The sequence below is a fragment of the Oncorhynchus mykiss genome, chromosome 32, assembly GCF_013265735.2.
Source record: "Oncorhynchus mykiss isolate Arlee chromosome 32, USDA_OmykA_1.1, whole genome shotgun sequence".
NCBI lineage: Eukaryota > Metazoa > Chordata > Actinopteri > Salmoniformes > Salmonidae > Oncorhynchus > Oncorhynchus mykiss.
This window is the reverse complement of record NC_050572.1, coordinates 32789797-32814441: the sequence shown is the minus strand read 5'-3', so window position 1 is coordinate 32814441 and position 24645 is coordinate 32789797. Positions and strand designations below refer to the sequence as shown.

At 41.9% G+C, this 24645-nt stretch overlaps 1 protein-coding gene across 1 annotated transcript in view; it reads right to left on the bottom strand.

Annotated features, from left to right (window-relative positions):
• LOC110488323 (zinc fingers and homeoboxes protein 2) overlaps nt 1-24089 on the bottom strand; it is a 30038-nt gene extending 5949 nt beyond the window's left edge. Inside the window, exons 1-2 of the mRNA XM_021560526.2 lie at nt 23926-24089; nt 13255-13390 (exon numbers count right to left, since the gene is read on the bottom strand). The gene's annotated coding sequence lies outside the window, so the exon portion shown is untranslated. The remainder of the gene's footprint in view (nt 1-13254; nt 13391-23925) is intronic.
• Nucleotides 24090-24645: the final 556 nt, after the last annotated feature.

Here is a 24645-nt window from a genome sequence, read left to right as displayed (position 1 = left end):
ATGGCAACAGCAGAGACAGCGAGGTGCCCTTCTGCTACCTCACCGCTGCATATTAACGATTTCTTCTCACAGGTGCTAATTAGGCGAGGAGGGCTTGCTGTCGAGCAGAGCTCGGGCCAGCCACAGTGAACAGCGTGTGGCGAAGGGTCCTCTGCAAACCCCGTCGGGACGATCCGTTCCGTCTGATCAGTGACGCTCGCCTGGGCAGGCCTTCACCCCGCCACGGAGGCAGCAGGACTGGGCTGATCAAACATGCATGAGCCTGTCTGTCTCGTGTCCTCGGGTAACTCTCAAAGCGCCAGTCAGCCAAGGGGGGACATAAGCCGGCCTCCAGACTGCCTGGGATATGACTTAAACCTCATACTGGCAGATTAACTCACTTCATAAATGGTGGCAACACCGACTGCCTAAAATCAAGGCAATTCCCTCTAAAGAAGACTGACAGTGACATATGCCAGGGATGTTCAGGGATATATACAGTGCAAAAAAGTGCTGAAGATTTCTAAGTGGTGCAGGGAACTCCTCCGGTGCCAGTTGAGAGAACAAATGCAATGAATCATCGTGGATGATCAATGTCCTGTGCAGCCAGAGCCGACTGGGTAAAACCCCTGAGGCAGCCTCTACTGAGTCACATACACACAGCCCTGCCCCGCAGTCAGCTCTCCATCACAACAGAGAGAGAGAAAGTAAGAGGGGAGAAGAGGGGACAGAGAAAAACAAGAGACTGAGCATGTTGGGTCCAAAACAACTCTACAAGTGGATAACGACATTTGTGATCAGACTGTAGGCTAATTACTAACACAAAAAGGAACTTCCTATTTACTATAAAACTATGATTATATCCTCTGAATATTAACACCAGTAAGGATAAGGATTCCTGTAGGATTTTAGACTACACCCCCTAAAGACGAGGCATCATTTTTTCTCTCAAATGAAGACAGGTTTTCATTTGTTGTCCTCGAAAACACCGACAGCCGAGTTCATTCAGCATCATGCAATCCAAACAAGCAGTTCTAGAAAGGATCATGTTCTCTTTTACCCCTGTAGTCATTTCCAGATCAAAAGGTGGTGACTGACTGACATTCAATATCAAAGTCCTCAAATAGTGCACTGCACTGAGGAAACTTTGCATGGGTCTGATTTCAAAAGCATGTTAAATCTAAGCTCATCGGCTAAATCTTGCTCCATTTGGTTAAACGTTTTGTTAAGAAGTGCTTTGCCAGTGAGAGGAGACTAAACCCAAATAATACAGCAGCTCATCTCAATGAGACAGGCACATTTGAATGAGCACAGAATTAATTTAAATCTCATCAGGCCGCCCTTTAATACCTTATCAGTTCTGCATGGAGACAACGGACGTTATCGCATTAGTCCCCCTTTGGTGTTTCGTAAGTCAGTGTAGCCTAATTGAAGTGGTTAGGCCGTTACCTTTTAGGGGAATAGCTCATGGGAAGTTATGCACTGTGCTGTTGTCTTTGGCAACATAGGTCAGTTTAATATCTTCAGTGTAGAACTGTACAACATACACTACATGACCAAAAGTGTGTGGACACCAGCTTGCCGAACATCTCATTCCAAAATCATGGGCATTAATATGGAGTTGGTCCCCCCTTGCTGCTATAAAAACAGCCTCCACTTCTGGGAAGACTTTCCAAAAGATGTTGGAACATTGCTGTGGAAACTTGCTTCCATTCAGCCATTAGTAAGATCGGGCACTGCGATTAGGCCTGGCTCGCAGTCGGCATTCCAATTCTTCCCAAAGGTGTTCGATGGGGTTGTGGTCAGGGCTCTGTGCAGGCCAGTCAAGTTCTTACACACCAATCGACAAACCATTTCTGTATGGACCTCGCTTTGTCCATGGGTGCTCGACTATGGAAACCCATTTCATGAATCTCCCGACGAACAGCTCGTGCTGACATTGCTTCCAGAGGCAGTTTAGAACTCAGTAGTGAGTGTTGCAATCAATAATTGTTTTAAGCGCTGTGCACTTCATCGGCCCCATTCTTTGAACTTGTGTGGCTTACCACTTCGCAGCTGAGCTGTTGTTGCTCCTAGACGTTTCTACTTCACAAAAACAGCAGATCTAGCAGGGCAGAAATTTGACGAACTGACTTGCTGAAAAGGTGGCATCCTCTTCAGTAAGACCATTCTACTGCCAATGTTTGTCTACGGAGATTGCATGGCTGTGTGCTCAATTTTACACACCTATCAGCAACGGGTGTGGCTGAAATAGCTGAATCCACTAATTTGAAGGGATGTCCACATACTTTTGTATGTATAGTGTGTACAAGTTCTTACAAAACCAATGTGCTACAAGTCAATAAATACAACTAAACACACACAAATATTGGGATGTAATAGGCGGGGGTTACATATCTATATAAAAGGTAGGGGAAAGATGGTAGTAGCATCATTGTGCAAGGGTTCATTCCAAACAACTCTTACCATGTTCAATCGTTATGCTCAAATTGATGCCCCTGAAACTTTGATGGCAGATTTGGGTCCAGGCTACAGGAGTGAATTTTCCTCAGACGGCCATGGGACTGGCATGTTGCTATGGAAACCACCAAACCGGAGATAAGAGTGATTCAATCTACTCCAAGACCTTTTGATGGAAATTGTTTCGTTCCGATTAAATTCAGCGACGCGAGGGGCTTCTTTTTTATACTGTTGAAGGACATTCATTTATATTTTGGTTTGGAGTGTAATTGTCAATTATGGGCCAACAATTGTGATAAATATTCCTATTGCTTCTTGTCCTTTGTGTTTCTTCACGTTTATTCTCCTGCGAATATATCAAACTGATGTTTGACGTTTTTATGATGTAAGAGACAATCTCTAAACTTTGTACTTTTCATTTCAAAAACTAACAAACACACAGACAAAGGATTAGAACTGTTTAGGCAGAATCCCGTCCCGCCCACCTGTGAATAAAAGGGACGAGACCACACGAAATCCACAGGGACTGCTGTTCTCAGAGAACTGAGGACTCCATCTTGTCCGCAAACTCCACACATTAAAAGACGTTTATTTCAAAAACACCAGCCAAGCAGGGAAATAGTTTGGCTGCACATCCTGTGCTGCTTGTTTAAGCTCCGATATGGAAAACTGCAACATTTGTGTGTTTTGTTCATGCTTTCCTGCTTACACCCCGACAGACAAATAAACAATTGATCCTTACATTGTGGTAAAGCAGGGTTTGTGGTCACTAAACAATGGCAAAAACGCAGTAAACGATTTTCTGTTGACCACTGACCTGCGGATGAAAGGCTAAAACGTCAACCCACTCAAATTTGGAGCTTGCTTATGAAAAGTTATGAAACAATACATTAGCCCATTACAGTGTGATGCTGTAATCTGTGGGGGAGAAACCATTCATTTGTAAGTGCAAACAGACTGGGAAAAGGGCTACGTAGAGGAGAGGCACTCGTGTGTGTGTGTGTGTGTGAGTGAGAGAGAGAGCGAGAGCACGCGCTGGAAGGGGTGTGTGCTGAATCACTGTGTGGTAGCCAGCTGCTTCTCTACATGTGGGGATGTCCAGCAGGAACTGGAGCCAGTGGAGCGGCAGACTCCATGGCTTCTTTCCCAGAGAGTTTAGAGGGGATGTCTGGGGGGAGAGAGAGAGGGGGACAAGGGGGTCTGATGGAGACAAGGCGGAAGGAGTGGGCAGAGTTTTCGGCTGTTGTTCGACAGTAAATACATATATTTTGCCAGACACATGGTCTAGGGAATAAAACGGTTTCAGAACTTGTAGCAAGGGGCCTCCCGAGTGGCGCAGTGGTCTAAAGCACTACATCGCAGTGCAACTAGAGATTCTGGGTTTGAGTTCAGGCTCTGTCGCAGCTGGCCGCGACCGGGAGACCCATGGGGCGGCGCACAATTGGCCCAGCATCCAGGTTAGGGGAGGGTTTGGCTGGCAGGGATTACCTTGTCCCATCGCGCAGCGACTCCTGTGGCGGGCCGGGTGCAGAGCATGCTGACACGGTCGCCAGGTGTATGGGGTTTCCTCCGACACATTGGTGTGGCTGGCTTACGGGTTAAGTGGGCACTGTGTCAAGAAGCAGTGTGGCTTGGTTGTGTTTCGGAGGACGCAAGGCTCTCGACCTTCGCCTCTCCCAAGTCCGTACAGGAGTTGCAGCGATAAGACAAGATTCTCCTGGCAGGTCTTTTTGTCTTTATAGACTAATGAAGGAGACTGTCTAAAATATAATGTTCATCCAACAATGTATGCATGTAGGTAGGATACATGCGAGATGAAGTTTCTAACACTGTCCTAAATAAATCTAAATCTGCACCAGAATGAATCACTGTTTTCCTGACAGATATTAATTATTCTATTACCACTGGCAGGGTAGGAGACATCACTTGGGTGAACTGCTTTAAAATGGTGGAGGTCGAGGAGAACTAATGTAGTGACGTGTGAGATGGATCAAAGACTGTCATGACCCTTGGTGACACGCCATTGCACAAATAAACAAACCCCAGATGGGTCTCGCTCCAACATTCAAATAAATACTGAAAAGTGCAATTTGTTATGCGGCCCATTAATTCCAGACACAATATTCACTTAGCTGTACCAAAACTCATTATTTATACTAGATGGAAAAACATAGGCTAGATGCTGTATATTGTATGGTTGTTTCCCTGAAAAAGTCTGAGGAACCTACAATGAACTTGAACCAGATGGGAGAAGCAAAGAGGTGTCAAATTTTAGGTTAATGAAGCATCTACTACACTTTAATAAACCCTGAATGAACCCTTTAAGATAACTTTGAGACACATTCATCTTGCAAGAAATTAGTAAAAAATGTCATCCATGTGTGTAGTGATTACTGTGTACAGTATTCTAGAGGTAACACTGGAATTCCCTTTGCTGCATGTTCAACCATCTGACTAACCATCAGAGATTTTTCTGTTATTGAAATCTTTGGGTGGGAAACCAAGGCCTTTTGGTTTTTTTCTTCCCTTCACAGGCCGCCTCAGTCCAAAGTGTAAAAAAAAAAATAATAATAATAATAATAATAATAATAATTGGGATGGAAACACTTTCAGCGTAAACTTAGATGACAAAAAAAAAAAAAAAAAAAAAAAGTATAAAGTATGTAGAAAATACAATGGACACAAATTTTTGGTCACTTGAAATTAGTTGCAAAATGAATAGTCAAGACGTTGACAAGGTTACAAATAATATTTGTGTCCTTCAAACTTTGCTTTCGTCAAAGAATCCTCCATTTGCAGCAATTACAGTCTTGCAGACCTTCGGCATTCTAGTTGTCAATTTGTTGAGGTAATCTGAAGAGATTTCGCCCCATGCTTCCTGAAGTACCTCCCACAAGTTGGATTGGCACTTCTTACGTACACTGTACTATACGGTCAAGCTGCTCCCACAACAGCTCAATAGGGATGAGATCCGGTGACTGTGCTGGTCACTCCAAGACAGAATATGAGCTTTGCTTCTTCCCCAAATAGTTGTTGCATAGTTTGGAGCTGTGCTTTGGGTCATTGTCCTGTTGTAGGAGGAAATTGGCTCCAATTAAGAACTGTCCACAGGGTATGGTGATAGTCTTCCTTTAAGATCCCTTTAACCTTGTACAAATCTCCCACTTTACCACCACCAAATCACCCCCAGACCATCACATTGCCTCCAAAGATGGCGTCAAGCACTCCTCCAGCATCGTTAATTTTTTCTGCATCTCATGAATGTTCTTCTTTGTGATCCGAACACCTCAAACTTAGATGAGTCTGTCCACATAACAACAACACACCACCCCCCCCCCCAAGTGTCTGTTCTTTTGCCCATCTTAATCTTTTCTTTTTATTGGCCAGTCTGAGATATGGCTTTTTCTTTGCAACTCTGCCTAGGAGGCTAGCATCCCGGAGTCACCAGTTTGCACTGTTCTGTGAAGGGAGTAGTACACAGCATTGTATGAGATCTTCAGTTTCTTGGCAATTTATTGCATGGGATAGCCTTCATTTCGCAGAACAAGAATAGACTGACGAGTTTAGGAAAAAAGTTATTTGTTTCTGCCCATTTTGAGCCTGTAATTGAACCCACAAATGCTGATGCTCCAGATACTCAACTAGTCTAAAGGCCAGTTTGATTGCTTCTTTACAATCAGGACAGTTTTCAGCTGTGCTAACATAATTGCAAAAGGGTTTTCTAATGATCAATTAGCCTTTTAAAATTCTAAACTTGGATTAGCTAACACAACGTGTCATTGGAACACAGGAGTGATGGTTGCTGATAATGGGTCTCTGTACGCCTATGTAGATATTCCATAAATTATTTTTAAAAAGCCATTTCCGGTGTAGACAATTAACAATGTCTACACTGTATTTCAGGTCAATTTGATTAAAAAAATATTTAAAAAAAAAAATGGACAAAAAGTGCTTCTCTTTCAAAAACAAGGACATTTCTAAGTGACAAACCTTTGAACGGTATTGTAAACATTTTAAAATACTATCATCGTTGAGAACTAACAATCACAAAATAAAATGCTAGACAGTCAGGGAGAATTGAAAAATCCCCAAAACAATGAATTTGGCAGTTTATATTGTTATCATGTTTGAGCTATGGCTAAATGCATAGAATCGGTGGAAATTTGCTTTAAAAACTGCCAAATTCTCTCAGCTCCATGCCAGAATACGTAGAATTGCAGTAAATTAGCTTTAAAACGGCAACATTTTCTCTCTGGTCCATGGCAATATGTGTAGAATTTCAGGAAATTAGATTTAACACTGTAAACATCTCAGCTCAATGGATACATTTGTAGAATTGCAGGGGAAAAAAAGAATTATAATAATAATTAAAAAAAATTAAAAAATAAATATTGTCTTAAAATGATAAAATGTCTACACCGCCAAGACGGGGGCCTCTAAAATGATATCAATTCAGCCGCACCGACCACGCACATTGCCATACCCCTCCCGTCACACCCACCACCTAAACCTCTTTTTGACCCCACTGTTAGAATGTAGTTTGATAGTTATGTTCTTCACATTACCGTCTCTGATAAACCCATACTACATAAAATCAAAGTTGATTTGTCACATGCAAAGGATACAGGTGTAGTGAAATGGTTACTTGCATAGTAGTCTTTTGTTTAGACATGTAGCTAGCTAGCTAGCTAGCTAAACAGTTATTTTTATATTTACCATTTTTTTCCCTCCCCAATTTCATGGTATCCAATTGGTAGTAGTTACAGTCTTGTCTCATCGCTGCAACTCCTGTACGGACTCCGGAGAGGCGAAGGTCGAGAGCCATGCATCCTCCGAAACACAACCCAACCAAGCCGCACTGCTTCTTGACACAACGCACATTCAACCAGGAAGCCAGCCGCACCAATGTGTCGGCGGAAACGCCGTACACCTGGCGACCTGGTCAGCGTGCACTGCACCAGGTCTGCCACAGGAGTCGCTAGTGCGCGATGAGACAAGGATATCCCTGCCGGCCAAACCCTCCCTAACCCGGACGACGCTGGACTAATTGGCCGGGAGGCCCCCTAGCTAGCTACACAATTAACCAAAATCCCAACGCCTAACGTTACTACCCTGCATGAATCTGCAGGTAGCTAACCAACCAGGTTCAATGTTTGCTAGGTAGCTAACATTACGCTACAACTAGTAATGCAAATGGCTCTGAGATGCGTGTATAATCTGTGTAGCAATATTATTTGTAAGGTTAGCTAGCGAGCCAGCCAGCTAACGTCAGCTACCTAACTAACGTCATGCTTTAGTTATTTTACCCTTATACCAGTCAAAATAGTTTGGACACCTACTCATTCAAGTGTTTATTTTTTACTATTTTCTACATTGTAGAATAACAGTGAAGACATCAAAACTATAAAAAAAACACATATGGAATCATGTAGTAACCCCCCCAAAAAAAGTGTTAAATCAAAAATATATTTTAGATTCTTCAAAGTAGCCACCCTTTGCCTTGATAACAGCTTTGCACACTCTTGGCATTCTCTCAACCAGCGTCACCTGGATTTCTTTTCCAACCATCTTGAAGGAGTTCCCACATATGGTGAGCACTTCTTGGCTGCTTTTCCTTCCCTCTGCGGTCTGACTCATCCCAAACCATCACAATTGGATTGAGGCCGGGTGACAGTGGAGGCCAGGTCATCTGATGCAGCACTCCATCACTCTCCTTCTTGGTCAAATGGCCCTTACAGAGCCTGGAGGTGTGTTGAGCCATTGTCCTGTTGAAAAACAAAATGATTATCCCATTTACACCATCTCACCTGGTTTGGGCTATCGCTGTAGAATGCTGTTGTAGCCATGCTTGTCAAGTGTGCCTTGAAATCTGAATAAATCACTGACAGTGTCAACAGCAAAGCACCCCCACCATCACACCTCCTCTTCCATGCTTCACAGTGGGAACCACACATGCAGAGATCATCCGTTCACCTGCGTCTCACAAAGACACGGAGGTTGGAACCAAAAATCTCAAATTTGGACTCATTCTATCAAAGGATAGTTTTCCACTGGTATAATGTTCATTGCTCCTGTTTCTTGGCCCAAGCAAGTCTCTTCTTATTGGTGTCCTTTAGTTGTGTTTTTTGCAGCAATTCGACCTTGCAATCCTGATTCATGCAGTCTCCTCTGAACAGTTGATGTTGAGATGTGTTTTACTTGAACTCTGAAGCATTTATTTAGGCTGCAATTTGAGGTGCAGTAAACTCTAATGAACTTATCCTCTGTAGCAGAGGTAAAGTGAGGGAAGAAAGTATTTGATCCCCTGCTGATTTTGTACGTTTGCCCACTGACAAAGAAATGATCAGTCTATTATTTTAATGGTAGGTTTATTTGAACCGTGAGAGACAGAATAACAACAACAAAAATCCAGAAAAACACGTCAAAAATTTTATAAATTGATATGCATTTTAATGAGGGAAATATGTATTTGACCCCTCTGCAAAACATTACTTACTTTGTGATTACCAACAAGGGTTTTGCCACCGAGGTCAGATGTTTCTTGTAGTTGGCGACCAGGTTTGCACACATCTCAGGAGGGATTTTGTCCCACTCCTCTTTGTAGATCTTCTCCAAATCATTAAGGTTTCGAGGCTGACGTTTGGCAACTCAAAACCTTCAGCTCCCTCCACAGATTTCATATGAGATTAAGGTCTGGAGACTGGCTAGGACACTCCAGGACCTTAATGTGCTTCTTCTTGAGCCACTCCTTTGTTGCCTTGGCCGTGTGTTTTGGGTCATTGTCATGCTGGAATACCCATCCACGACCCATTTTCAATGACCTGGCTGAGGGAAGGAGGTTCTCACCCAAGATTTGACGGTACATGGCCCTGTCCATCGTCCCTTTGATGCGGTGAAGTTGTCCTGTCCCCTTAGCAGAAAAACACCCCCAAAGCATAATGTTTCCACCTCCATGTTTGATGGTGGGGATGGTGTTCTTGGGGTCATAGGCAGCATCCCTCCTCCTACAAACACAGCGAGTTGAGTTGATGCCAAAGACCTCCGTTTTGGTCTCATCTGACCACAACACTTTCACCCAGTTGTCCTCTGAATCATTCAGATGTTTATTGGCAAACTTCAGACGGGCATGTATATGTGCTTTCTTGAGCAGGGGGACCTTGCGGGCACCGCAGGATTTCAGTCCTTCACGGCGTAGTGTGTTACCAATTGTTTTCTTGGTGATTATGGTCCCAGCTGCCTTGAGATCATTGACAATATCCTCCCGTGTAGTTCTGGGCTGATTCCTCACCGTTCTCATGATCATTGCAACTCCACGAGGTGAGATCTTGCATAGAGCCCCAGGCCGAGGGAGATTGACAGTTATTTTGTGTTTCTTCCATTTGCGAATAATCACACCAACTGTTGTCACCTTTCTCACCAAGCTGCTTTGCGATGGTCTTGTAGCCCATTCCAGCCTTGTGTAGGTCTACAATCTTGTCCCTGACATCCTAGGAGAGTTCTTTGGTCTTGGCCATGGTGGAGAGTTTGGAATCTGATTGATTGATTGCTTCTGTGGACAGGTGTCATTAATACAGGTAACAAACTGAGATTAGGAGCACTCCCTTTAAGAGTGTGCTCCTAATCTCTGCTCGTTACCTGTATAAAAGACACCTGGGAGCCAGAAATCTTTCTGATTGAGAGGGGGTCAAATACTTATTTTCCTCATTAAAATGCAAATCAATTTATAACAGTTTTGACATGCGTTTTTCTGGATTTTGTTGTTATTCTGTCTCTCACTGTTCAAATAAACCTACCATTAAAATAATACTGATCATTTCTTTGTCAGTAGGCAAACGTACAAAATCAGCAGGGGATCAAATACTTCCTTCCCTCACTGTAACTCTGGGTCTTCCTTTCCTGTGGTGGTCCTCATGATAGCCAGTTTCATAATAGCGCTTGGTTTTTGCAACTGCACTTGAAGAAACTTTCAAAGTTCTTGAAAGTTTCCACATTGACTGACCTTCATGTCTTAAAGTAATGGACTGTCGTTTCTCTTTGCTTATTTGAGCTGTTCTTGCCATAATATGGACATGGTCTTCACCAAATAGGGCCATCTTCTGTATACCACCCATACCTTGTCACAATACAACTGATTGGCACACATGTTAATTGAAACGCATTCCAGGTGACTAGAGGTCAACCAATTATGATTTTTCAATGCCGATACAGATTATTGGAGGACCAAAAAAAGCCGATACCAATTAATCAGCTGATTTTTAAAAATGTATTTGTAATAATGACAATTACAACAATACTGAATGAACACTTATTTTAACTGAATATAATACATCAATAAAATCAATTTAGCCTCAAATAAATAATGAAACATCTTCAATTTGGTTTAAATAATGCAAAAACAAAGTGTTGAAGAAAGTAAAAGTGCAATATGCGCCATGTAAGAGAGCTAACGTTTAAGTTCCTTGCTCAGAACAGATGAAAGCTGGTGGTTCCTTTTAACATGAGTCATAAATATTCCCAGGTAAGAAGTTTTAGATTGTAGTTATTATAGGAATTATAGGACTCTCTCTCTCTATACCATTTGTATTTCATTAACCTTTGACTATTGGATGTTCTTATAGGCACTTTAATATTGCCAGTGTAACAGTATAACTTCCGTCCCTCTCCTCAGGCTCAAACCAGGAACACAACGACAACAGCCACCCTTGAAGCAGCGTTACCCATGCAGAGCAAGGGGAACAACCACTCCAAGTCTCAGGGCGAGTGACGTTTGAAACGCTATTAGCACGCACCCCGCTAACTAGCTAGCCATTTCACATCGGTCACACCAGCCTAATCTCAATCTAAGCTTGAAGTCATAAACAGATCCTGGCAAACACACAAAAGTGCCTGCTGCTGCCTACCATCGCTCAGTCAAACTGCTTTATGAAATCATAGACTTAGTTATAACGTAATAACACACAGAAATACGAGCCTTAGGTCATTAATATGGCCGAATCCGGAAACTATCATCTTGAAAACAAGATGTTTATTCTTTCAGTGAAATACAGAACCGTTCAGTATTTTATCTAACGGGTGGCATCCATAAGTCTAAATATTCCTATTACATTGCACAACCTTCAATGTTATGTCATAATTACGTAACATTCTGTCAAATTAGGCGGCCCAAACTGTTGCATATACACTGACTCTGCGTACAATGAACGCAAGAGAAGTGACACAATTTCACCTGGTTAATATTGCCTGCTAACCTGGATTTCTTTTAGTTAAATATGCAGGTTTAAAAATATATACTTCTGTGTATTGATTTTAAGAAAAGCATTGATGTTTATGGTTAGGGACACATTGGAGCAACGATACGCACCGCATCGATTATATGCAACGCAGGACACACTAGATAAACTAGTAATATCATCATCCATGTGTAGTTAACTAGTGATTATGATTGATTTTTATAAGATAAGTTTAATGCTAGCTAGAAACTTACCTAGGCTTACTGCATTCGCGTAACAGGCAGTCTCCTCGTGGAGTGCAATGTAATCAGGTGGTTAGAGCGTTGGACTAGTTAACTGTAAGGTTGCAAGATTGAATCCCCCGAGCTGACGAGGTAAAAATCTGTCGTTCTGCCCCTGAACGAGGCAGTTAACCCACCGTTCCTAGGTCGTCATTGAAAATAAGAATGTGTTCTTAACTGACTTGTTAAATAAAGATTAAATAAAATAAATAATATAAAATAAAAATTGTCCAAATCAGTGTCCAAAGATAACGATTTCCGATTGTTATGAAAACGATTGTTATGAAAATCGGCCCCAATTAAATCGGCCACTCCGATTAATCGGTCGACCTCTACAGGTGACTACATCATGCAGCTGGTTGAGAGAATGCCAAAAGTGTGCATAGCTGTCAAAGGCAAAGGGTGGCTACTTTAAGAAATTCAAAAAATATATATGTTGATTTGTTTAACACTTTTTTGGTTACTACATCATTCCATGTGTCATTTTATAGTTTGTCTTCACCATTATACTACAATGTAGAAAATAGTAAAAATAATAAAGAAAAATTAGTAGGTATCCAAACTTTTGACTGGTACTGTACATGGATGGACGCTTCTCCCTCTGTCATGATTGCCCTGAGTTTGAAGATGTAATCTGGAGACAGGTGTTTTATACAACAGCCGTCGGTGTGTTTCTTTTCGACTCCCTCTGAAAATTTGCAATCAAAACGCCAGAATTTTCTCCATCTCCTTCGCTATCATACTCTAATTCCACTGATTTCAAAACTCGCTCCTCCAGAAAGTGGAGCGCAACACCTTTGCAGTTCCCCTACGTGATACTTTTCAAAAAAGCTGTGCTAGAAAAGGACCACCTACACATACTGACCAGCTCATGTTATAGACAGAAGCTTGCTACATGGCAGACCAATCCGTGGCTAAACCAACTAGGCTCATAATTTAACAATTGTATTAATATTTACAGATGGCATACAAATTGTTAATAAGGCACATGAAAGTTCACATGTTCCAGAAGGCATTTCTGCCAAAAAACTCATTTTGATTAAAAAAAGTACATTTAAATGCCTCTCCTAGAAAGTAGTGACAGGTGACATACACCTAGTTTGCTGAAACGAGTCACATAAAATAAAATTGAAAAAGTGCACATTATTATGTCAATGAAAGGCAGAGCCGATTGTAATTGCTAAGTCTAAAGAGGGCCTATTTGAGCAAGCATAGCCAATACAATTGTACTAGACTGGTACCGGTTTCCCCGCTGTGCATCCCACCCCCACCGGAGTGTTGCCCCGTGGTGAAAAGGTACTCACTGCACTTCCGCAGTAGGGTGGGGCTTCCCTGGGTGGAGGTGTCCTATCTGGCTCCAGTTCCGCCTCCACTCTCTTCCCTCTCCAGCTCTCCTTTGGTCTCCGGTCCAGCGGCACTCTGGGTAGCCTCTTCTGGAATCTGAGACGAGAAAAGAATGTCAGCAGCGGAGAATGGTCGGGGGGGGGGGGGGCAGCTCGGAGGCAGAGCCCCACAAAGGCCCGGAAAACTGCACTGCTTTGTGTTTGCCGAAAAATAGAAGGTTGTTACCTTGGAAACATGTTCCAAAAGAGACAGACAGCTTCAGAAGGTTATTTGAATGACAACACCACCTGGGTGGGATGTATCGTTTCATTGTGCTTCACTTATTAGAATTAATCACATTACGACTTGTCAATGAACGCTGTTACGAGTTAAACTCATCGTCGATACAGTTAGGCTACTTTAAAGAGTGTGCAAGAGTGGGATAAAACCAGGAGCAGAAAGTTCCATTTTATAACAAACAATCAGCCTAAAGGGATGATAAAGGAATGTGTGTAAAATGGGGCTAGGCAGCAAGCCACATTATCCTACTAGGAGGGAACCATCTTGTTTTTGCTGCTTGTTCGAAGATAGCGATTACAATACACAATACATGTAGGCCTATGTTCTGGAAAATATGCCAAACATACTGTATGTATGTTACAGGATATCTATGACAAACAAAAACATAACATCTTAACAAAATGGAGTCAATCCACCTAGGGACAGGATGATACCAGTATCTCAATGTTTTTTCGACAGCAAAAATTAAAACACGAAATAGACCAATATTTGGTCCTTTAAATACCTGCTGAATGTTAAATACTTTGTGTGCTATAGCTTGGGAAATAAACAACTGACTCTGGACGACAACATAATGATTTGTTTCCAACATTACTTCTCCTAAAAGTTCAATCTGCTTCGTGTTTTGTTGCCTTGCCACAATACTAACGATATCGCGATACTGGTTTTGTCCCGGCCTATGATCCACCCCACATACAGCACTAATGACGAAAGGGGTTGCAGACTGTACAGTACAACCAGACAGCCACTGAGAAGCTCCCCCTCAGGATGAGATCATCGCTACAGACGACAGAGTACAACAACGTGGCTTTCAAGGGAGCTTAAACCCACAGGAGTAACATCATCCGTCCACCTGAAAATGCTGCTTAGTCACCAAAAACATAGCATCCACATGAGAACCATAGCAAGTGGTTGCCACATAGAACTACCAACTACTCCCATTCAATGTATTGATAAACAAGTAGGTCATGTAGATGGTCATGTAGATGCACTGAAATACATTTTCATATGTTTTGCATATCTTAAAATCAGCACATTGTGCAATATGCAGGGGGTGAGCAGACTAGCTTATTATTTTTCTGTAAACCGGGCTAACTATGCCATGAATGATGTTTGTGAACCTGCGGTAGATGGCTCTACACTACAGACTCCATGGCTACAGTAGCTCCCACATGCAGCTCTCTGGAAAGAAACAGACACTTGATTCAGTGAGAACTGAATTCAAATGCATTACCTGAAACATTAAATATGAATCTAATGCAGCATGCAGAATTTGTCTAATCTATATTCTACAATTTAATAAGAACAAATTCTTATTTAAAATGACGGCCTACACCGGCCAAACCCCGACGACGCTGGGCCAATTGTGCGCCGCTTTATGGGACTCCCAATCACGGCCGGTTGTGATACAGCCTGGATTCGAACCAGGGTGTCTGTAGTGACGCTTCGAGCACTGAGAGGCAGTGCCTTAGACCGCTGCGCCACTCGGGAGCCGTACTCTTATGAAGGGAGCCGTACTCTTATGAAGTACATTATATGTACAAAAGTATTTCAGTCACACCCAGGTCTATAAAAATCAAGCACACCGCCATGCAATCTCCATAGACAAACACTGGCAGTAGAATGACCTTACTGAAGAGCTCAGTGACTTTCAACATGGCACAGTCATAGGATGCCTCCTTTCCAAAAAGTCGGTTCAAATGTCTGCCCTGCTAGAGCTGCCTCGGTCAACTGTGAGTGCTGTTATTGTGATGTGGAAACGTCTAGGAGCAACAACGGCTCAGTCGAAGTGGTAGGCCACACAAGTTCACAGAATGGGGCCGCCAAGTGTGTAGCGCATAAAAACCGTCGGTCCTCGTTTGCAACAATCACTACTGAGTTGCATTGTCACTTTTGTACATATTACTTCGACTAACCGGTGCCCCCGCATATTGACTCTGTACCGGTACCCCCTGTATAAAGCCTCGCTATTGTTATATTACTGCTGCTGTTAAATTAGTTACTTTTATTTTCCTTTTTTTACTTAAGAAGTTAACGCTACAGCATACAATGACATTTAGACGATTCTGTGCTTCCACCTTTGTGGCAAGAGTTTGGGGAAGGCCCTTTCCTGTTTCAGCATGACAATGCCCCCGTGCACAAAGTGAGATCCATACAGAAATGGTTTGTCGAGATCGGTGTTGAAGAACTTGACTGGCCTTCAGAGCCCTGACTTCAACCCCATCGAACACCTTTGGGATGAATTGGAACGCCGACTGTGAGCCAGGCCTAAAGGGCCATCATCAGTGCCGACCTCACTAAAGCTTGTGGCTGAATGGAAGTAAGTCCCCGCAGCAATGTTCAGTGGAAAGCCTTCCCAGAAGAGTTAAAGCTGTTACAGCAAGGGGGGGGGGGGGCAACTATATTAATGTCCATGATTTTGGAATGAGATGTTTAATGAGCAGGTGTCCAAATACTTTTGGTCATGTAGTGTATTTACAGGCTAGGTATACTACACCTTGCTTGGTCTGCATGTTACAAAATGGAGTAGCCTATGCATGTTAAAATCCAAATGAGGCAAGCCTGGCACAGTGGAGGAAAGAGGGCAAGAACCAAGCTGCCGAATTTGGGGGGGGGGGGGGGGGGGGCGTCAGAGCACATTGTTTGTATTTGCACCACATGACTTTCACATTTTTGGCACAAGTGCATGCTTGCCAAGCAGCCCTCTGGAGCTCACATTAACCAAGAATTATGCAAGCAGGAAATTCAAATAAGATGCAGATGAATTAATTCCTTGAGCTGGAACCAAAAATCGAGTAGCACCAGATTTTGCAGCAAAATGTTCAGTAAGGGCTAGTCTGAAGACAAAATGGAAACATCTGTGTTTTTCCTGATTATTGCTGAGCACCACTGATAAGAATAGTACAATACTTATATCACTCAAAACTAACAAGTAACTGATCACCATAATATCACATTTTAAAATGATTAACACCATTTTGCATAATTTATCCATGAACCGAGAATCTCTCGCATGGAACACAATACTTGGAAATGACAGGCATTACTTTTTTGTTTGGGCACAGAGACTCCGAGGCTTTAAAAACTAGTCGGCAATCAGCCTAGCTCCAATTGTAATGTCTCCACATTGTTGCCATTTTATAAATATCTTTCAGCAGAATGGATTTGTTTAATACCCTGTATTGAAATAAGGGGAGTGAGTGACAGAACAGTGTATACCTACGGTATGTTGCAATGGCTTAAGGAAATGGGGTCCTGTCAAGAACCCTTACATTTCTATTATTGGGCCTACATAATTTAGGCTACAAAACATGACACCAAACTACAAAAACGTAGACTTACTACTAGCCTCTTACCCATGTCACCATATCTGGCCATGGCTATAAAAGAGTTGAGCCTACTTGAGTGAAGAGACAGTAATACCGGTAATTCAAAGCAGGCCTTAGAGATACAGCATAAAAGTAGCCTGAGCCCGACAACTCTAGTGCTTTGTTTACTCGCAAACGAGAAACCATGTCTGACCATTTCCAGCTAAACCTTCCCATACAGTAAGCCTTATCAGTAAAATAGAATGAGCTGTGGTCATTGAACTCCACAGAGTGACATCCGCTTCTGTGATGTGCTTGTGTCAAAGGAGGATTGTCATTCTGAAAAAGGCAGTATGATACATGTCAGCTCCCCTCTGACTAGCCTATGTACTCTTAGCAGGGATGGTCTTTTAGATTTATCTGACATCACTAACTAACGTCATGACCAAAAGGCACATCAAGACCAGTGGATGTTCCTGTTTCCCCTAGGATTTTCTTCAGCAGTGGCAGCAAAGGTAGTGGAGGGGGTGTTTCTGCCAAGATGCTCAATTCAAAAGAGCATCTCGGCAGAAACATACATATATACACACACACACCATTGGGCAGTATTAGAGACACATCCAATAAGTGGATTTAACAAAAAAAATGTATAGCCCTACCCAATGGCATTCACCTTATTTTTACATTCTAAAATGTCAGAATAATGATGCCCGTTGCCTGCCTAAATAGACAGCATGCTCCCGACAAACACACTAATGAAGTGTCCATGTGGTAGATAGTCTCCCCATTTCAGATGTTGAAAAGTAATTGGATCATGTTTAAAAATGAGAAAGCGAACAAAAACCAGGTTCCCTTTGTATGGAAATCAAGTTGATGCCAACATTCAATGTTGTCTTGCTCCTAATAACCACACGTGGTTTTACCGCAACAGACTAGTGCAACACAAATCAAATCAAAGTTTTCAAATCAACGTTTATTTGTCACGTGCGCCAAATACAACAGGTGTAGTAGACCTTACAGTGAAATGCTTACATACAGGCTCTAACCAACAGTGCATAAAAGGTATTAGGTGAACAACACCCTTCAATTGAAACAGCAGGAAACAAACTAAAGCAGCTACATCTCTCAAAATCTGATCAGAAATTAAATCACAGAATAATTATATTGGAGCAGTAGAAGGTACAAATATACCATCATAATTTCAATGACTTTTCAAGAACCAAAAAGCCTAGAGGAAAGGTCTGATTTTCAATGCATGCTAATCCATGATGACTGAATTGTGCATCGCATATATTCAACCAAGACTATGAACTTTTCAAATACCTGGTTTGCATACCCATTATTGACTTAGCATTTACTGGTAGATAACTTGAAACATCTTTCCTACCCCTACCGGTCTTCAGTGAGCTGCTCCACATAACAACCAGCTGTTTTAGAGCTGCGCACTCTCTGCACAACATATTATTTATAGGATATGTATGTGCAGCGTGCAATAAAGAAATCAACATAACAAACAGCTTCAGGAATCCATCCATTTATTAGTGGGGCAAAAAAAGTATTTAGTCAGCCACCAATTGTGCAAGTTCTCCCACTTAAAAAGATGAGGCCTGTAATTTTCATCATAGGTACACTTCAACTATGACAGACAAAATGAGAAGAAAAAACCCAGAAAATCACATTGTAGGATTTTTTATGAATTTGCAAATTATGGTGGAAAATAAGTATTTGGTCACCTTCAAACAACCAAGATTTTTGGCTCTAACTTCTTTAAGAGGCTCTTCTGTCCTCCACTCGTTACCTGTATTAATGGCACCTGTTTGAACTTGTTAACAGTATAAAAGACACCTGTCCACAACCTCAAACAAACAGTCACACTCCAAACTCCACTATGGCCAAGACCAAAGAGCTGTCAAAGAACACCAGAAACAAAATTGTAGACCTGCACCAGGCTGGGAAGACTGAATCTGCAATAGGTAAGCAGCTTGGTTTGAAGAAATCAACTGTGGAGCAATTATTAGGAAATGGAAGACATACAAGACCACTAATAATCTCCCTCGATCTGGGGCTCCACGCAAGATCTCACCCGTGGGGTCAAAATGATCACAAGAACGGTGAGCAAAAATCCCAGAACTACACGGGGGGGGGGGCCTAGTGAATGACCTGCAGAGAGCTGGGACCAAAGTAACAAAGCCTACCATCAGTAACACACTACGCCGCCAGGGACTCAAAATCCTGCAGTGTCCCCCTGCTTAAGCCAGTACATGTCCAGGCCTGTCTGAAGTTTGCTATAGAGCATTTGGATGATCCAGAAGAAGATTGGGAGAATGTCATATGGTCAGATGAAACCAAAATAGAACTTTTTGGTAAAAACTCAACTCGTCGTGTTTGGAGGACAAAGAATGCTGAGTTGCATCCAAAGAACACCATAACTACTGTGAAGCATGGGGGTGGAAACATCATGCTTTGGGGCTGTTTTTCTGCAAAGGGACCAGGATGACTGATCCGTGTAAAGGAAAGAATGAATGGGGTCATGTATCTTGAGATTTTGAGTGAAAACCATCAGCAAGGGCATTGAAGATGAAACAAGGCTGGGTCTTTCAGCATGACAATGAGCCCTAACACACCGCCCGGGCAGCGAAGGAGTGGCTTCGTAAGAAGCATTTCAAGGTCCTGGAGTGGCCTAGCCAGTCTCCAGCAACAGCCCCAAAACGTCACTGCTCTAGAGGAGATCTGCATGGAGGAATGGGCCAAAATACCAGCAACAGTGTGTGAAAACCTTGTGAAGACTTACAGAAAACATTTGACCTCTGTCATTGCCATAAAAGGGTATATAACAAAGTATTGAGAAACTTTTATTGACCAAATACTTATTTTCCATCATAATTTGCAAATAAATTCATTAAAAATCCTACAATGTGATTTTCTGGATTTTTTTTCCTCATTTTGTCTGTCATGGTTGAAGTGTACCTATGATGAAAATTACAGGCCTCTCATCTTTTTCATTAAGTGGGAGAACTTGCACAATTGGTGGCTGACTAAATACTTTTTTGCCCAACTGTATATAGCTTAGATTTAAAATGGCATTATTATACAGAACAAAAATATAAACTCAACATGTGAATAAGTGTTGGTCCGATGTTTCATGAGCTGAAATAAAAGATCCCAAAAATGTTCTATATGCAAAAAAAGCTTATTTCTCTCAAATATGGTGCACAAATTTGTGTACATCCCTGTCAGTGAATATTCCTCCTTCGCCAAGATAATCCATCCACCTGACAGGTGTGGCATATCACGAAGCTGATTCAACAGCATGATCATTACACAGGTGCATCTTGTTCTGGGGACACAACACAATGCCACTGATGTCTCAAGTTGCAGGAGCATGCAATTGGCATGCTGACTGCAAGAATATACATCAGAGCTGTTGCCAGAGAATTTAATGTTAATTTCTTTGCCATAAGCCACCTTCCACGTTGTTTTAGAGAATTTGGCAGCACATCTAACCGGCTTCACAACCGCAGACCATGTGTAACCAGGTCAGCCTAGGACCTCCACATCTGGCTTCTTCACAAGCGGGATCATCTGAGACCAGCCCCCGGACAACTGATAAAACTGTGGGTTTGTACAACCAAATAATTTCTATCAGAAACCGTCTGACAGGCGTCTCAGGGAAAATCTGCGTGCTTGTTGTCCTCACCAGGGTCTAGACCTGGCTGCAGTTTGGCTTCGTAATAGACTTCAGTGGGCAAATGCTCTCCTTTGATGGCCACTGGCACACTGGAGAAGTGTGCTCTTCATGGATGAATCCCAGTTTCAACTGTACCAGGCAGATGGCAGACAGCGTGTATGGCGTTGTATGGGCGATGTCAATGTTATGAACAGAGTGCCCCATGGTGGGGTTATGGTATAGGCAGGCATAAGCTATGGACAAAGACACACAATTGCATTTTATCAATGGCAATTTGAATGCACAGATACCGTGACAAGATCCTGAGGCCCATTGTCATGCCATTCATCCGCCGCCATCACCTCATGTTTCAGCATAATAATGCACAGGCCCACGTCGGAAGGATCAGTACACAATTCCTGGAGGCTGAAAATGTCCCAATTCTTCCATGGCCTGCATACTCACCAGACATGTCCCCCATCGAGCACGTTTGGGATGCTCTGGATTGACATGTACAAGAGCATGTTCCAGATCCCACCAATACCCAGCAACTTCGCACAGCCATTGAAGCAGAGTGGGACAACATTCCACAATCAACAGCCTGATCAACTCAATGCAAAGGAAATATGTCGTGCTGCATGAGGCAAATGGTCACATACTGACTGGTTTTCTGAACCACGCCCTACTTTAAAAAAATATATTATTCTTTTTTTTATAAAGGTATCTGTGAGAAACAGATGCATATCTGTATTCCCAGTCTTGTGAAATCCATAGATTATGGACTAATGAATTTTTTTTCAATTGACTTATTTTTTATTTGAACTGTAACTCAGTAAAATCATTGAAATTGTTGCCTGCTGCGTTTTTATTTTTGTTCAGTGTACAGGGATGATCGACTGGCCAGGAAATTCCCAAAACCTCCCCAGGCCAGCCCTGTATGTCGAGCCCTGAATGACTTTATAAGATGATTACTCATGATTTGGATCCAACCAAATAATGGACTGGTGCCACCAATAGTAAAAGTTAGTGGCACCAGTGACTCCAGGGGAAAATGTTTGTCTGGAACGCTCTAATAGTAATAGGTGTTGATTCAGAGGAACATATGACAGGCACTAATTTGCAATATAGCCTAAATCGTAGGCTTGGCTTTTATAATTTAAGGCTTAAGCAGACAGGCAGACAGACAGAGAGAACAAGAAGCACAGAGTGACACAGAAGATGCTGAGACAGATAGACAGCGCAACAGGGAGTTAAACAAATTGGCTAGAGCAGAGGCACAGTGTTGAGTATAGTGTTGAGTTGTATCTCTAGCGTAGGGCCGTGCACAGACCTATGGGGGGTGGGCAGGTGCACATTTATTATTATATATATTTTTTTAAACATTGGCCTATTTATTTTCTGCAACCCACTCATCACAAGGAAGCTAGTGCCAGTGACTTCTAGTAGGCTACTAACTAGAGGTGAGATGAGTGACATCAAGAAAAAAAGGGGCTATCAGCTGATGATTGCAAATTAATAATGAGGTAAATCTGCTAGTTTTTCTGCCTCTTACTAAAAACACTTGAATTAACCCCTTCTCAGTCTATAACAGTTTCACAAACGTTACAGGTCCAACTCAAATGTAGCCTACCAGTATTCAAACTCACTGCCCGGCACCCATAGCCAGCACAAGGCACTAGCATGCAGAAGTCAGGAGAGTGTGTGCTTGAGGTGGGGGGGCGGGTATTTTCCAAGATTCAAGATAAATTAAATTAGCTTGTTTGACATGTAATTTGTTACATAAAAAAAAAAAAATATATATATATATATATATATATATTTTTTTTTTTTATGTAACAAATTACATGTCAAACAAGCTAATTTAATTTATCTTGAAAAATACCCACCCCCCCACCTCATATATATATATATTTAAAAAGAGACTAAATAAAATTAAGTCATTCATAAAATTAACAAAATCCACAGAGCAGATAGGAGGCCAAAAGAGAACTCTCTCATAGGAGGGCAAACAGGCAGGTGTTTGCGCACTGGTCGAGCTCTCTGTGAAGTGCATGCTCCAGTTGTTTTTTTTTTTTTTTTTTTTTTTACATATTGTACTTATTTTAAACATGAGCCTGTTTAAAATAATAATAATAAAAATTTTAAAAAAGAGGACAGTGTCTCTCTCCCCAGTCACTTCTACAAAAACGGTTGAAAAACGCGGTACTGTAAACTGACAATGTTATGTGTCAGCACTTCTGCCTGTGTCTAAGTTGGGTGTGTAGGGTCAGGGTGTATGTGCATGGCTGGTGGCCCGCCGGGGGGGGGGGGTGAGTTGGCAGTGATGTCAACTGGTGTGGATAAAATGCCAAGGCCTAATTCTTGTCCCAGTCCGCCACTGCTGGTGGAACTTACCACACTGCTGTCACTGGGCAGCATAGCCGCGCGCGCTGCCTGTGCCAGCACCAATCCATACCACGGAAGGCGTCACCTCATTTAACCTATCTGCTATAGCCAGGCTGCTAACATACTAGCGTCATCCAGCTACGCAACAAAAAAACAAAGCTATATAGCAGCAATTAACATTTACAATAACTAAATTAGCTACATAAGTGTGCCTCTTCATACACAGGACTTTTGTTCAATTAAACTAACTTGTGAGACAAAACGAATGCACTTCGTGACAAAAGACGACAAAATATTCACATAGCTAGCTAGGTAACGTTACGTTTCGCCGGTGATAAGAGAAAGGCAATGGCTGGGCTGTCTAATATGTAGGATGGTTCCCATTACTGTCCTATAGCTTGCTACCAGTAGCTAGTATAAACTCACAACTAGTCAACAAGCTCGACAAACGTAGGCCAACTCTTCAAATAATTATGGGACTATTTAACTAGCTAACTATGTAAACAGACAATTTATAACTAACCAGTTCGGAAGCAGTTTTAAAGCACGAATCTTTAGCACGTTTTCAAACTTCAGAAGTGAACTGGGTCGCGAGCTAGCAAACTAGCTAGCCAGCTAGGTGACACGGCAAGCTAAATGTCTTACAACGATACATTCAGGTGCCCACTTCAAATGGGCACAAAAGTTAAACGCCTAACTATTTTTGTTTACAAAAAAAAGTATATTTACCTAAACGTCAAGTTAATGTAGTTAGTCAGAGTAAACTAGACGTTTAGGTTTTCTTGGCGTGATTTGATGGCAAGCTGATTCTAAATCAAGTGTGACAACAATGCGCGAGTAGTGATGGAAGGGACGTCGCTAGCACAGCCACACGAGCTGGGCAAGCCAGGCGGATCGTCTCGCTTGCTACCAAACCGGTTATAACTTAATCTTTGAAATTAGTTTTGTCCAATATTCTTTACCATTCTTGAAAATGTATATTGTATTCTTACCTGCCTAGAGCCTTTCGGTGCTGGGACGATAAACTAGCAGTAAAATTCCCAATTATAAGTAGTCTGTGGTGACGCGCATATAGCGCTGGTAATTCTAAAGATTCTGGCATAACCTAAAGACAACAGTAGGAAGAAAAAAAAGGTCGTCGTTCATAGATCTACGACAAAAACCACATGATCTTTTACGTCAGCATATATTTGCATACGACGCCAAAAATATGTTTAATTCAAGTGCCATGAAAATGTACTTCAAAGTTATATATGGCAACATACATTTGCCAATTGAAGACAAGAGAAATTGACAAAATGTGCGAATTACTCTGGTGAGCAGATTAAATTCGCATGCATCTTCAAACAATGTCTACACTACATATCAACAAACTTAGTGTGTATACCATAACATACATAAGAAATAACACGCTGAAATACACAATCTGAATTCAAGTCATTTTCACATTTCCTCCAGTGATTGGTTTTATCCAATAAATCTTCATAAATCATGTTTTATTCATTGGATTCTATGGGTAGAGACTGTGCCAAAACCCTGCTAATTCATAGTGTAGACTACGATGAATTGAAATTAGATATAACAAAGAAATATAAGGAAAACTAGACTTTAGAAATAATATTCATATTATAAACCTAGCATTAAACATATTATTGGGCATCAATCACATTATAGATATGTTATATTAAATGTATAGACCTCGCATGGAAAAT